Below are 14,913 nucleotides of genomic sequence, written 5' to 3' on the forward strand. Positions count from 1 at the left end.
AAATACAGTCATAGTTGGGGATTTTAACACCCCATTGACTTCAACGCATAGATCTTCCAGACAGAAAATCAACAAGAAGGCAGTGGCCTTAAACGACACACTAGATCAAATGGATTTAATTGATATCTTCAGAGCATTTCATCCCAAAGCAGCAGAATATACATACTTTTCAAGTGCACATGGAACATGCTACAAAAAGAATAAAATACCTAGGAATAAACCTAACTTAGGATGTGAAAGACCTGTACTCAGAAAATTATAAGATACTGAAGAAAGAAACTGAAGAAGATACAAATTGTGGAAGCACATAACATGTTCATGCTTAGGAAGAATTAACATCATTAAAATGTCCATACTACCCAAAGTGATCTGTGGATTCAACGTACTTCCTATGAAGACTCCGATGACGTATTCCACAGAACTAGAACAAACATTTATGTGGAACCACAAAAGTCCCCATATAGCAACAGTGACCCGAGAAAGAACAAAGGTGGAGGAATCACACTACCTAATATTAAACTATACTATAAGATCATAGTAATCAAAACAGCATGGTACTGACATAAAAACAGACACATAGATCAATGGAATAGAATAGAGAGCCCAGAAATAAGCCCACACTTTTATAGTCAACTAATATTCAATCTAGGAAGCAAGCATACACAATGGGCTAAAGATAGTTTATTCAATAAATGGCATTAAAAATTGGACAGATATGTGCAGGAAAATGAAAGCAGACCACCTTCTTATACCACACAAGAATAAATTCAAAATGGATTAAAGACTTACATATTAGACCCCAAACCATAAAAATCATAGAAGAAAACATAGGCAGCAAAATCTCAGGCATTGCTCATAGTAATATTTTATCAGATATATCTCCCCAAACAAGGGACACACAAGAAAGAAAGAAAGAAACAGGACTATATGAAACTAAAAAGTTTTTGCACAGCAAAGGAAATCGTCAACAAAATTAAAAGGCAACCCACAGAATGGGAGAACATGTTTGCCGATACCTCTGATAAGGGGTTAATATCCAAAATTTATAAAGAACTTACAAAACTCAACAATAAAAAAAACAAACAACCCAATTAAAAAATGGGCAAAGGACCTAAGTAGATACTTCTCCAAAGAGTACATACAGATGACCAATAGACAAATGAAAATATGCTCAATGTCACTAATCACCAGAGAAATGCAAATTAAAACCACAATGAGGTACCATCTCACACCTGTCAGAATGGCCATCATCAATAAATCAACAGACAAGTGCTGATAAGGATGTGGGGAAAGGGGTGCATTTTTGCACCATTTCTGGGAATGCAGACTGTGCAGCCACTGTGGAAAGCAGTATGGAGATACCTCAAAAATTAAAAATGGATCTGCCTTTGCGACCCAGTGATCCCATTGCTGGGAATACATCTAAAGGAACCCAAAACACTAATCTGAAACAACATAAGCACCCCTATGTTCACTGTAGCATTATTTACAATCGCCAAGATATGGAAGCAGCCAAGTGTCCATCAGTAGATGAGTGGATAAAACAACTATGGGATGTTTACACAATAGAATACTACTAAGCAATAAAAAAGAAATTTTTGCCCTGGCTGGTGTAGCTCAGTGGATTGAGCGCAGGCCTGCAAACCAAAGGATCACAGTTTGATTCCCAGCCAGGGCACATGTCTGGGTTGCAGGCCAGTTCCCAGCAGGGGACACATGAGAGGCAACCACGCATTGATATTTCTCTCCCTCTCTCCTTCCCTTCCCCTCTAACAACAAATAAATAAAACCTTTAAAAACTTTTTAGCCTTTGCAACAGTATAGATGGACCTGGAGAACATTATGCTAAATGAAATAAGCCAGTCAGAGAAAGGAAAATACCATGATTTCACTGACATGTGGAATCTAATGAACAAACTGAACCAAAAAGGAGAATGGGGACAGACTCATAAATGGAGAGCAGGATGACAGCTGAGTGGAGGGGAGGTTAGGGGGTGGAGGGATTGAGCAAAAAGGAAAAAGGACTCATGGACATGGACTACAGTGGTCCAGTGCTACTACAGTAGCATGTTGTATAATTGCTGGGAAGAGGGAGGTATAACAGAACCAAATAGTAATGGAGGAAAAATCACAATCAAGAATAAATAAAAAATCAATCAATCAATCTACTGCCCCCCAAAAGAGTGATAAATATTATTATATCCAAGATTATTACCATGACTCACTTAAAAGCCATTTTAATACAGAAGAAAAATTAGATGACTCCAAGTTTACATAGCATAATGTAAGGTATATGAATAATACATTTAATTTCAAGTAACATACTTAAAAATAAATGAGTATATTTTGTTTTTTAAAAAGGCACCTGGGGTTCCCTAGACCACAGCAAAGTTTTTCCCCACTTTCCTCCCTTCCCACCAACTCAAAGCAACCTCTTCTGAGGAGAGGCAGGGGTAGAAATGGCAATTGAGGTATGGGTGGGGCGGGCTTGGTTACGGACTTACTCTGGGGATATCTCAGTCCTTAAAAGTCTAAGCTCAATGTGGGGGGTCTCCTACTAGACCCCTTTTCTTAGGAGATCCTTTCATTTCTGTACCTCAAGCCCATGGTAAGTGAACCCCAGGTTTGCCCTGCAGGCAATTCAAAAACAGCTCTGAGCTCTGCTTACCTCCCTGCTACCCGACTCTTGTCAGATGCTCTCAAGATGTTTTTCTATTTCAGTTTTATCCAACTATCTTAGTTCTTTTCACTACAAGTGGTAGTCTAAATAACATAGCCTATAAATTACACTTCATTTATTCTAACCAACGTTGGCATTTTTATCATGTGAAAAGAATTTCCAAAATTAGACCACATTTCATGTTATATTCTTCCCTGTAAAGGGAAGAATATAACTTTTCAATTATCATTCTGATAAGAGCACCTGTGAATCTGTCCGACACCTCCCTTCAAACCTTGCTGAATGACAGCTGGTCCTTTGGTCCTCCCCTCTTGCCCTTAACCTAGCCATTCTAGGCAAAAGACTGCAGTTTGTTCAGAGGGTCAGGAAGGCAGTGACTTTAGGCTTCCAGAGGAAAGTTCTGGATTTTTCTCCTCTTTATTTATGGAGAAAGAAATGAAAGCGCCCCTCTTCCAGACCAAGCAATGATGGCACCTGGAAAAAGGTCTCATAGAAATTAGGGGTTCCTGCAATAAGGTTTCCCAGCTGGATGGCACTGAGCTAGAGAAGTTCACGGTAGATGTAGATAGAGTGTTTTCCAAGAACTTCAGAGAGCCTTACAGGCATCCCTTGAGGTTCAAGGTCAACCTGGACAGAGACCAGAGACTGCCTCTGGCAGAGGTCAGGCTTCTCAACTTCATTTTGCACGTGAATCACCTGGAGAACCACTGAATAAAGCAGATTTTCATTCAGTCCATTGAGGATGGAGCCGGAGGTTCCTCATTTCTAACAGGTTCCAGGTGACGATGATGCTGCCGTCCCCTGGACCACACTTGGAGAAGCCACAGCCTACAGAATTTGAAGTGGGAAGCCTGGCTGGAGTAACTCCCCACAGCAAGACAAGGAGAAAGCATTGGGGAAGGAACTGCAGGTTTGAGAAGATCATCCGGAGAGCACAGAACTACATCAGAATGGATATATGTAGAAACAACAAAAAACCCCATGACCTACAGTGTAACAGCCAGCACCCAGACACTGCCCATACCAGAGAATCACAAAGGACACCAGCTAAGTAAAAGGACCTAGTGTCTCCCTCTGCTTTGGGTCTCCCTTCCTCACCCTCTGATCCTCCCTCTCTTTCTGGTCAGAGGAAAAGAGAAATGAGAAGTGTGAAACCAGAGACCACATCCACTTTCCCACAGGTCTGAGTTACAGACCTCAGGTTAGGGCTGAGGGAACAGAAGATTGAAGCTGGCTCTAAAGTGGATGTTTTCTGCTGGATCAGACTGAATTTTTTAACCCTTTAAAGTGGATCCTAATCACTGGAAGGAAAGTTTCTTACCACTGAAAAAGTTTTCGGATTGCTTGGTATCCAGGGGCCAGGAAGGGGGATCTGATCATCAGAACTGAAAATAGCGGTGGGAGGAAAAGTAAAGCCATTTTCTGTATCACCCATGAGGTGCAGCCCATTCCATAAACCAGTGATATTCCAAGGGCTCGATTTATGCCCACTGCCCTGGCCAATCAGCTCCATGGCCTGTAGTTCACATAATCACCAAATACCTCAGGAGGGAACCCTTTTCCTAAACAAGTTCATATGTAAAAGAATCAAATCTTATTAAACAAATCAGCATGACCCTAGATTTTTAGTAAGCTGACACATAGCTTTTGTTTTGTATATTTTTTCATTTATGTCAAGTTACCCATACATTTAGACATGTAAAATATGTAATTCTCATTGTGTAGTCAGAAGTCCACATGGCTTGATGCTTTATATGGAAAGGACAATCAGCAGTTAATTTCTATAGAGGAAACCTAGCGGCAAATCAAGAACATGAATACTTTGTTACATTTAGGAAGTATTTTGGGCTACTTAAGGACAAGGTTGAAAATTAGGAGTAAAGGAAGTTTAAAGGTGTTTTCTCCACAATAAACAGCAAAATTCAACATGCTATAAAAACTAGTTCCCTCCATCACAAATATGTACATCGACAAATGAAAGATGGACAGAGATAAGAGAAGGCACCCAACAGAGGAAATACAAATGGCTAAAACACACACGAAAAGTTCAGCCTCACCAGTCCCCAGGGAAGTGCAAATGTAATACCACAAAGTGACAGCACTTTACACCTCTGACTAACAAACCTTAAAGGCTGACAATACTAACTGTGTGAGAAAATGTCAAAATCTGAGAATTACCATACACTGCTAATGGGAGTGTAAAATGGTGAAACCACTTACTTAGAATTTGGCAAACTCTAGCTCAGGATAGGCACACCCTCCTCCACAGCGTTTCCTCGGTGGGCACACCGGAGAGCTGTTGGGAAGCTACATTTTTTGCACACGTACTGTGTCAAATAATTTTGAAACACCAGGCAGCCACTTGCAAAATTTTAAATAGACATAAATGAGGACCCAAAGTCCCTGACCTCCAGCTGCAGAAGATGTAATTTTGCAATTGTGATTAAAAAAAATAAAACTGTGATATCATTATTTTAAATCTGTTTAAAAGTGGCATAAGATAAACAATAATATCTATTTTTAATACACAAAGAGCCCTTTTTAACATTGGAATTTAACCACTTTTTTTAAAATTGTATTTTTGTTGCACATCACCCCTGAAGTTTATCACACTGTATTATATTTTTCTGCTTGAGTGTCTTTTATTAGTTATTCTACCATATTTCTATTACAGAAATGTGTATGTAAAAATAAATTGCAAGATTTTTTTCTTGTGCCTCTAAGACTGGGGGTTAAGAAAATTTTTGATTTAAAAATTACCATTAAATGATTTTAAATAGTAGTTTAAATATTACTTTTATATTTAATTACTATTATATTAATTACTACAAATTACCATTGATCAAAAACTAAATATATTCCAAATTTTGATAATTACTAAATGTAAAATGTAAATTTTTATTAAAAGTGCATATTTTAATGAAATAAAGTTTTTTCATTTAGCTCATGTATACAAATTGAATATTACTTATTGCTAAAATGAAGCACGGCTCATTGTAAATTAACAACAATTAAAAGGAATGAGGCCTGATGTAGTTTGTTTACCAACATTATATTAATGATTAAGTGCATTTTTATTAAAAAAAACACTAAATATACCTGTTATATAGATCTAATAAATACATGACAGAAATGAACAAATAAGCTGAGAATTGATTGCTGGGTGGCAATGAGCAGGACATTTGAGTCCAAATGAAGAGTGTATATGAATTTATAATATCAAATCATCATTTTGCAAAGGTAATAGAAATGTTTCCTCTACAAGTCTGAATAAATGTTCTGGAAAATAAAAACCACTAACACTTTCAACATAAGTATCCTTTACTCAAAGGCCTATTGTTGATCTGCATAACATGAAATAAATATGGAGTTGTTTGCCTCCTTCCCTCTTACATCATGCCAATAGTGCAGGTGAGCCAAGACCGAGCCCTGGTGAATGAGCCTCGTGTTCACTTTCTCCTCCTCTCAGTGAGAATTGCAGGCTGTGCTTCTCACAGACAGGCGTTTCCCAGCATGCTTCCCACAATTCCTGAACAGTTGTAATCTAACACAGATGGATAAAGACCAAGGAGTTGCCATGAGTTCACTGTCCCAATAAAATAAGACACAATGCCCTCTGCATTTCTTACCTAATTTCTTAACCTCACAGGAGTCCCTGCTGGTACCATGTGTTTTCTGACAACCAGGAGAAGGGACCATTCAACAAAATGTGTCCATCCACCTATGCGTCAACATATCTAAATTCAGATCATCCCTCGTGGATGACAAAACCGTCTCTAACTGTACCTACCAGGTTTGCCAAATTTAGCAAACACCAACTCACACACACACACAGGATGCCTATTTAAATTTGACTTTCAGAAATCAACAAATACTTTTTAACTATCAGTATGTTCCCATGGCACACATGGAGACATGTTACTTCGGGATAAATTTATGCTAAAATTAATATAAAATTACTTGTTATTTATCTGAAATTCAACTTTAACTGGGTTTATGTATTTTATCTGGATTTTAAGTTCCACCTGCTTTGGTCTTTAACAGAAATCTGTGCAAGGAAAGACATGAAGTGCTACAGCAAATTTACAGACCCTCAATTAAAGGGTACTGTGCGGACCCCAATATCTCCTTTGGGGATATTGCTCCTTTGGGGAATTGCTCCTTTGGGGCACAATACTGTATGAAGATCCCAGGTGGATAAGAGATCTTTCTTTTGTTACACAGGCTAAGGAGATGGTACATGTGGCAGTGGGAACTTCCATGTGGCCTTCAAGCAGGTCAAATACAGGGAAAGTCCCAGTGTGTGTACATGTGCAAATGCAAATGTATGTGTGCGCTTGTGTAAGTGTGGGGTTTGTGTGTGCCATGGAGGGGGTGCTACTGGTGTAGGGCACGTACCCTAATTTGAAGTCCCAGTTTCCTCTGGGACACAGCTTCCCAACAGGTCTGCATTGCATTTATAAATGCACTGTGGTTGTGTCACAAGACACTGCCCTCTTCAGCCCTTGGGGTAGCCTTGCTCTAGAGCTACAGTGACATGTGGCGATGTGGCCCAAGTGAGTGGTATGGGGAAGCCCCATATAAAAAAGTATACACTAATATACACAGGGTGACACATCTATAAATGCTGACGGCAGCATTTTCAGTTACAAAAACTAGACATAAACTAAATGACCATGAGAGGAAAGATGAATGAATAAGGTACAGTATATTCAGCAAACCAAATGTTATAGTGGAATTAAAATGGATGAACTTGATCTATATCTCTTAACATGGAGATCTCAAAGACCTAGCACTGAGAAAAAGTTTGCGCAAGAAGGGCACACGCAGAATGGCAATGCCCTCTGAGTAACATTTGTACACTTAGGTCGCCTTTGAAAGACACAACTATCATGCACTACAGGCATGCAAACGTTGACTAGAAGGGCACGCAGTCATGCCAGGGCAAGACTGTCTCTGGGGGAAGAGCGGGGGTGAGGGGGAGCGATGCCAGAGGACATCAGTCGAGCTTCGGTGCATCAGACTCTGTCCTCAGTTCTTTACACGGTTATTCATTTAACCCTTTCAACAACTCCACGAGGTTCTGGACAGTACAGTCCTTGTGTAATGGATGAAGCAACTGAAACGCAGAAACAGAGGTTGGGGAACTTGCCCAAGGTCACATGGCTCGAATAAAGGGGGCCGTTAATTGTATATTGATTTTTTCTTTTATTAATAAAGACTTAAAATGAGTATGACAAAATGAGTAATAGATGAATGGGTGTTTAACAACACTTCATCTTTTCCCATTTAAAAAAATACCAAGTGTAGAAGCTCTGCTTTATTCTTTCAGAAGCTCAAACTTGCCAATAAGATCATTCTCAAATTCTGGTTATGATTTTTTTCAGGAAATACATGTCTTTTCCTCACCTGACGTCACCAATGGTATGTCAATTAAATAGTGTCCTTTTTATGTTGGCTGTGGTGAAATGCTTTAATATTATTTCACATGAGTCACGCCACACAACCGCATGCCCGCTCTTACAGCCCAGGGTCTAACATTCAAGGGATGGTTTTCATCCGGAAACACTCTGTGCTTTGCAGGATCCAAATGGGCAAATGGAAACTAGGCCAAATTTTCCCTTAATTGATTTAATTAAACTCAATATTTTATTTTTTCAGATAAGTTTAAAGCTTGCTAAATTAAATTTCTCGGGGCCAAGAGAATAAGCACTATAAAAAGTAATGTTTGATTCACGCACCCAGAAATAGTTCCAGGTGTTAATTTTAGCTTCACTTCCAAAATATATCCCAACATTTCATAGGGAGCCATTGCTGAGGCCGTTGATGGCATAATGAGGACAACAGTGAACCTGCTTCCCAGGAATTGCTCTCTCAGGCTGGAAGAGCAGCTGGAACTGCCTCGCAGAAGAAGATCGCCACTACGACCAGCATCGGGGACAGCAGCCGAGTCTCCCTGACAAACAGCAAGTGTTAGCGAATTACCCTCATGCACGTTTGATTCTCAAAGCTAGAGAGTTCCTCCGTGATCAGCCCGGCTGTGGCCAGGAGAGAGACCTATCGATGGACTTGGATAACAGCCCTTTGACAGCTGCAGGGGTCCCCTGGGGCGAGGGGGCTGTAAGTAACTGAACAGCGGTAGGATTCAGGGAATCCCAGCCAATGAAGGAGGCACACAAGGTATGATTTGAACTTCTGCCACCACCACAAACTTGTCACAGAGATTTCTGTCAACACTCCCTCCAGTTCAGACATCAACGGGAGGAGTTCTTGCACCAGCGTAACTATGCACCTTATACAAGAGGACATTGCCCCTGAATAGATTTGTGTATTTGATTAACGGGCTGAGAGCTAAGAGACAGCAAAAGATGAGAGACTGGAACCTACCTAGGACAGGTAGGTTTAAATCAGGAGAATGTAGAAAGGCACACATTTTAGGGCAATAGCAGTTAGGACAGTGTGTCAGCCAGGGTTCTCCAGAGAAACTGAACCAACGGGTTATCATATATACCATATATAGGTTATTAAAACATATATCATATATCTACATGCATATACACCAATGTCCCATTGGTTTATGTACTATAAGGAGAGATACAAAAACACATATGTATATGAGATTTATTACAAAGAATTGCTTACATGATAATGGAGGCTGAGAAGTCCCACACTCTCCCATCTGCGAGCTGGAGGCCCAGGAAAGCCCAGGGTGTAGTTCAGTCTGAGTGCAAGTGTCTGAGAACCAGGGGTCCCATGGTTCCAGTCCAAAGGCAGGAGAAGACTGATGTCCCCTCTGAGCTGTCAGGCAGAGTGAACTCTCCCTCCACCCTTCTGTTCTACTAAGACCCTCCATGGATTGGATGAAGCCCCACTCACAATGGGAAGGGCAATCTGCTTTCCTCTGCCCATGGATTCAAATACTAATCTCATCCAGAACCCTCTCAAAGACACACCTCCAAATAACCCCAAATATCTGGACACCCCCTGATCCAGGCAAGTCAGTTCATAAAGTTAACTATCACAGGCAGGCTGCATCAGAAATGCATGGCCAGGAGAAAGCATTGAAATACTAGGTACCTGGAAATGGAGGGATCCAAGAATGGGATTAGGAAGCTTTGCTCTCTTCACAATTATCTGGAATTTAACCTTAAACACATTGCTTCGGAGTATTCAGTGTAAGAAGAGGTATCTAAAGAGTGAGGGGTGGTTCCCCTGAGTTCAGATCCATAAGCCCAGGCCCACAAAACCAGTCAGGGATCAAAGGGATGCATTTTGTGGGATGGAAGGATGTAAAGAAAAGTACTCACCCACCGGCTGGAGACCTCAGTTTTGCTACTTACAAGTTAATGTCCTTGAGCCCAGTACCCTCACCCATAAAATGGGGATAACAACATTTCAGGGTTGTTGTTGAAAATTACTAGACTAGCTGATGAGTAACTAACAATTAATGTGAGCTGTATCAATCAGTCATTAACATACACACACACACACAATGATAAAAGCATGGACCTTGGCCAAGGTCAACATCTGCCTAATATTCAACACATATTTCATAAAAATCTACTTTTTGCTTTGTTGACAAACACTTGATCAGCTGCTTGAGTGTGGGGACAGAAATATGATGCATTCATTCTCAGCCAGCTCCAATATTAATATTAGCTCCATTATTAATATTAGCTCCTGCACTAGCTCCAATATTAATTAGTTAATGCCAGTAGTTACTCAATAGTATAGGGATTAGCCAGCTCTGCACTTAAACTTAAGCATCTGTATGTCTTTAAATATAGTTGAAAACTGCAAGGTGATGTGCAGATTATTTTCTCCCACAAGCCTGTTGGATTTGGGGGGAACCAATAGTAAGCACAGAGTAGCATGTTGTGTATTTCTCTGACACGATTCTATCACCATATACAAGTGCGTTAGTATTAGTTCACATGGATCACGCCTTTGCCCACTAGTAGCACAGAATCAGCTAGACAATTCACGCTGCCACCACATCTGGGAGCAGCAGCGCCCAGCCTTTAGGACCCAGACCGGCTGTCCCAGCATTATCCAGAGGGCTCGTTCAAAGTCCTTTCACCCTCCACTGCGACCCAGGACATGATGAGTCCGAATCTCTGGAAATGGGGCCCAGGAACTTTTGCATTTCACAAGTTCCCTAGAAAATCCTTATTCAGAGTTTGATTCAGAGAACACTGGGTTTCAGATTAAGGTGGTGCGGTTACTGGATAGAATGTCACAACCTGTTTTGCCTTCAAACTCTGACACTCTGTCAACGTTTAGCCTCACTGCCTTAAGAACAATTTAGTTCATATAATCATTCTAAAAATGAAGCACCTTCCAGTGCCTTCGGGTCAGCTTCTGGATTCGATGTGATCACAGATCACTGAAGAGCAGGAACACAGCGGGGCACGTTCAGCTGTTTAAAGGCTCCGAGCCATGACCGGAGGTTCACACATCTCTGCACCATTTCCCCTCCAGGTGTAGTTCTGGGGACAAGCCGTGCCTCTCGATCCTCACCCTCCCTCTTCACTCCACCCCCTGCCACCGTGTCCTGCTCGTCACAGCACACTGTGGAAGAGCCTCACACATTAGTGTCCTGCGTTTGTGAGGGTTGTGCCACAGCCACTTCTCAGTGGGGGAGACTGCTAGGTTTTCCCTAATTAACAGCACACGTCCACTAGACAATGGTCAGTTTTTGTGTTACTTTCCTTCTACATGTCAGATTTCTTCTGACTATATGTATTTAAATGTAACTTTGTGTCTATTAAACCTAAAAAAGAAAAAAATTTGACTTCTATTTTGTATGTTTTTCAATTTTTCCTGTAATTTATTCTTCAAATACATAGCTGTGCATTTTAAAGTTCTCCACCAAAAATAGCAAGCAAAGCACGGCTCAACACCACACTCCTTTAAACACATTTAAACAAAATGCAGCTCTAACTTAACATCGTTCCCCCGGCTCCACAATCGGGGTTGCACCAGATCAGCCAGGAGCCCCTGTAGCTCTGTGATCCTCCGTGGGCACAGCTGTAGCCCACGCTTCCACAGGTGGATCTTTCACTTTGTAAGCTCTCCAGGATTTGATATTCACAGCTGCTATTTTGCTGCCTCTCACTGTAGCTCTGCACCATCTCTCCCACTGTGAGACTGTGTGGCTTTAAAGAATAAAGAGCATTTTAATAACGGCCTAATCAAAATGTAATTAAGAAAGGTAATTTGGCACCGAAGTATTACATAATACACATTAAAGATTAAACTCTAGAAATTTCTTTCCATCTGCTATTTTGGATTGTCACTCTCTCCTCCACTGAGATTTATAAATTTATATCAATATGCAAAGTATACATTTCTTTCTGAACCTCCTTGCATTGGCCTTAGCACAATACACATTGTATTTTATGATATTCATTTGTGTAATGTTCAGATTCCTTGACAGACATTCAGCTTTACAAGAATGGGGATGGTCTCTGCCTTGCCACCGGGTTCTAGTGTTTTACAGTCTGATACACAGAGCCCAGTAGAAGGAAGGCCTGCTTGAGTGTGGTTGTAGGGCCACACTCAGTAATTGGTGTAGCAATTCAGTTCTAACTTGAACATTTCACCTAAAATGTCAAATGGTGCACTTGAGTGTGATATTGTTATGTTACAGAACTCCATGCTTATAATTTTGTAATAAAAGATCTTGTGATTAAAACAAGGGGCGTTATTTGTGCCGTACCCTGTATAAAAGATATTTGTTTGAATGACTGACTGGATGAATCAATGAAATTCTTAGAGGAAGAATCATGAGTTAGGCTTTTGGGGTTTTTTTTTAGAGTATCTTAAGTATTTCTTGTTCCATTACCTTCCTCTTGGTCCATAATCTCTGAGCATAAGTTCTACAGTTTGAATAGAATCTAGGACTTCATATGTGTCTGTCCAGAGCACCACAGTTACAAGATGTCTTAATTCCTTCAACTCAGTTTTTAAAAAAAAGCCAACTGCCCAACGTAACTTTCATCTGTAAGTCTGTGTCTGATGCGGTCAACCTCTCTCATGTCCTGCTGCAGAGAGACACAGTAAGTTTGGCTTCTCCATTTCCGTGGGTGATCATATGGACCGCTGTTGCCTGCACTGCCTAAGCAGGGTTCTTTTTTCATTTTAAGTTAGCCAGCAGGAGCTTGAAAAGCAAAGTAGTTTAAGTTAAGGAATTACTTTCCTTCTCCAGAGAAAGTGTACACAAGCAAGTTTTAAAAAAGATCCAATTAAATAAGCTTCTGTCTGGGGGAACTCCGAGTCGGCGCCCGAGGTCCACATGTTGCACAGGTAGTGTGTCACGAGGTCTCCCTTTTCTGACTGACACTGCTTACCGTGAGTAAGGAATGACATCACAACAAGGATTACTCCCAGGGCTTTCAAAAGGTGCTGACCCTCTGGAAGTTTCCAAATGGCTTTCTTTTGGTCTGCCGCTAGGGACCATCTGGCTAGCTGTAGATAAACAAGTCTCAACATATGGGCCGTAACACATACATACACAGCTCTGCTCCACCAGTGCAGAAAATTAAGAAAAGGGTGCTCTCTTGATACGAGAAACTCACGCAAAAGAAGCAGCACCGTGGAGCGCAGGGCCTGCCCCAGGGTGCGTGCCAGAGAGCTTAATCCCAGCTCCTCCTCGCCCACTCCCTGCACGCCCTGGAGTGTCCGAAGCCTCCTCCCTTTCCTCATCTGAAAATTTAAAAGGGTGCCGAGTCAACTCTGGCCTTTCTCCTTCTTTCCCTGACTTTTTGTCTTCCTCCCCTGCTACTAAAAAATATTTATTATGTTCCTACTTTGTACGTTCCAAGCTTGGTGCTAGGTGCTTGGAAAGCAAGGAAAGCAGATGTGGTCCCTGCCTCTGAAGAATGACTGCACAGTGATGAAAGCAAACACTAAATAAATAACTTACACTGGAAAGAATATTCCAGACAGAAATATGAAGCATGTGTGAAGGGCCTGAGACAAGAAACAGCATGGACTGATTAAAAATGCAAGATTTGTACACACTTATACGTGTTAAATTGAGAAGTCTCTTGACAGTCAAAGCGCTGAAATGAAAATTCATTCTCCCATCTACAGACGGCAATTCAGACAATTATATTAGCATAAACTATTTGAAAAATGGACTGGATTCTCTACTCTCACTGTTGATCTCACGCCTGCCATGAATGAATGTAATAAAATTTCATGAAAATATGACCACCAGAGACATCTACAAGCCACTCAAGCACATGACACCCTTGTAAATTCTTTAGGAATGATGAAAGTTTCTGGAAAACCTAGGAATTCTGTAAGCGCCTCCCGTTTAATACCTGTGAAATAAAACAGCGGTCAGGCAGCGGTTGTTAACTTCTCTCACAAGCACTGCACACGTCCTACTGTGCAGGTTCCCAAGCTCAGCCTTTGCAGAGACGGTCAGTCAGCTGACACCCCGGACTGAGAGAGATTAGTCCTAGCAGTGAGTTAGCAGTTAGGCTCCCGAAACAGTCACAAACTACAGGTAAAATGTTTATGCCAGTGACTTTCCCCAATTCTTAGTTAAAACAGACACTATGCTGCATGTGGAACAGTATAAACTGTTCGGTATGTTCTCATTGTCTCAGTCCCACCCCTCCTTCCTCTTGGCTGCCGCCCGTGTGAGTGCAGTGCACAGTGCCCAGGCCCTCACCAGGAGGGAGGGAGCTCAGTGATCTGGGGTTCGAGTCCGGCAGATAAAGACCCATTTTTTTTATAATTCAGGTCCTAATAAAAATGTTAGGCAAACACATTTGAAAACCTAAACCCATCCAGTTATCCACAACGTTGTCTTATGGACAGGAAGAACAAACATGTCACTCTCTGCAAACAGCGATGGCACTTACAGGTGACAAATCTGAGCAAGGCCTGCCCGCTACCTGCAGGTGAACTCCTTCAGACTAAGAAACTGCTTTGCTCACCTCTGGCCCTTCATGTCCACAGTGCTGAAGGTTCCAAAGCCCAATAAACACTCATTAGTCGAATAAAAAAAAGGAACATTCATTTAAAAAAAAACCAACTTACCAAATGGATGAATCCTCACAGTGAAATGCAATTAATTACAGAATTGCCCTAACTACCTGTTTGGATTAAGCAAACACAGTCAGCTTGTCCACCCGCTACTCAACGGAGAACAACATTCATGACATCAGACCTTCGATTAAAAATCATGACGTGAGTTGTTTTGTTACAGCTACAAA

The 14,913-nt window shown here is 41.2% G+C and overlaps 1 long non-coding RNA gene across 1 annotated transcript; it reads right to left on the reverse strand.

The window, feature by feature from the left end:
• Positions 1-220: 220 nt before the first annotated feature.
• LOC118988023 (uncharacterized) lies at positions 221-11,078 on the reverse strand. The gene is made up of 3 exons (XR_005066695.1): positions 11,068-11,078; positions 4,797-4,804; positions 221-355 (listed from the first exon to the last, which is right to left on the reverse strand). It is a non-coding gene; the product is annotated as an uncharacterized LOC118988023 (long non-coding RNA).
• Positions 11,079-14,913: the final 3,835 nt, after the last annotated feature.

Source organism: Sturnira hondurensis, unplaced genomic scaffold (genome assembly GCF_014824575.4).
Source record: "Sturnira hondurensis isolate 20B ecotype Veracruz unplaced genomic scaffold, ASM1482457v3 Scaffold0005563, whole genome shotgun sequence".
In the NCBI taxonomy this organism is placed as follows: Eukaryota; Metazoa; Chordata; class Mammalia; order Chiroptera; family Phyllostomidae; genus Sturnira; species Sturnira hondurensis.